The sequence below is a fragment of the Morone saxatilis genome, unplaced genomic scaffold (assembly GCF_004916995.1).
Source record: "Morone saxatilis isolate NCDOM2014 unplaced genomic scaffold, NCSU_SB_2.0 Contig5, whole genome shotgun sequence".
NCBI lineage: Eukaryota > Metazoa > Chordata > Actinopteri > Moronidae > Morone > Morone saxatilis.
The window spans coordinates 6,799,124-6,799,552 of NW_023340095.1; positions in this window are offsets into that span (position 1 = coordinate 6,799,124).

The following is a 429-nucleotide window of genomic DNA, read 5'->3' on the forward strand; positions in this document are numbered from 1 at the left end:
TTTTTTTTCGCCAGTGTTGTTCGCTGTGATTCCTTCAATGACCTGTTTTATTGACGGAGTTGATTGATTTTTGCTCTAGTCTAGGTTTTACTTTCACGCCTTTAAAAACTCTCAGGCATTTGTTTTCAATGGTTTTCAGGAAGTTTCAAATTCAAATGTGTTTTCTGAATGCGTTCCAGAAGAGCCCTGGCCTTGTGTTACGTTTCAAAATGAGCTTTTTTGGTGATGTGATTGCTGAGTCGTGTGGTTACTTGTCTGTTCTTCTTTTTTAAATATAACTTTATTGGCATTGTTGTCGAATGGTTGTTCAGGATGAGTTTCAAATTCAGGATGGTGTTTGCTGGAGATGGCGTCCAGAAGGCCCTGGGGCTGTTGTATGTTAGGTTTGCAAATGAGTTTTTTGTGGTGTGGTGTGTGTGTGTTGTGTTT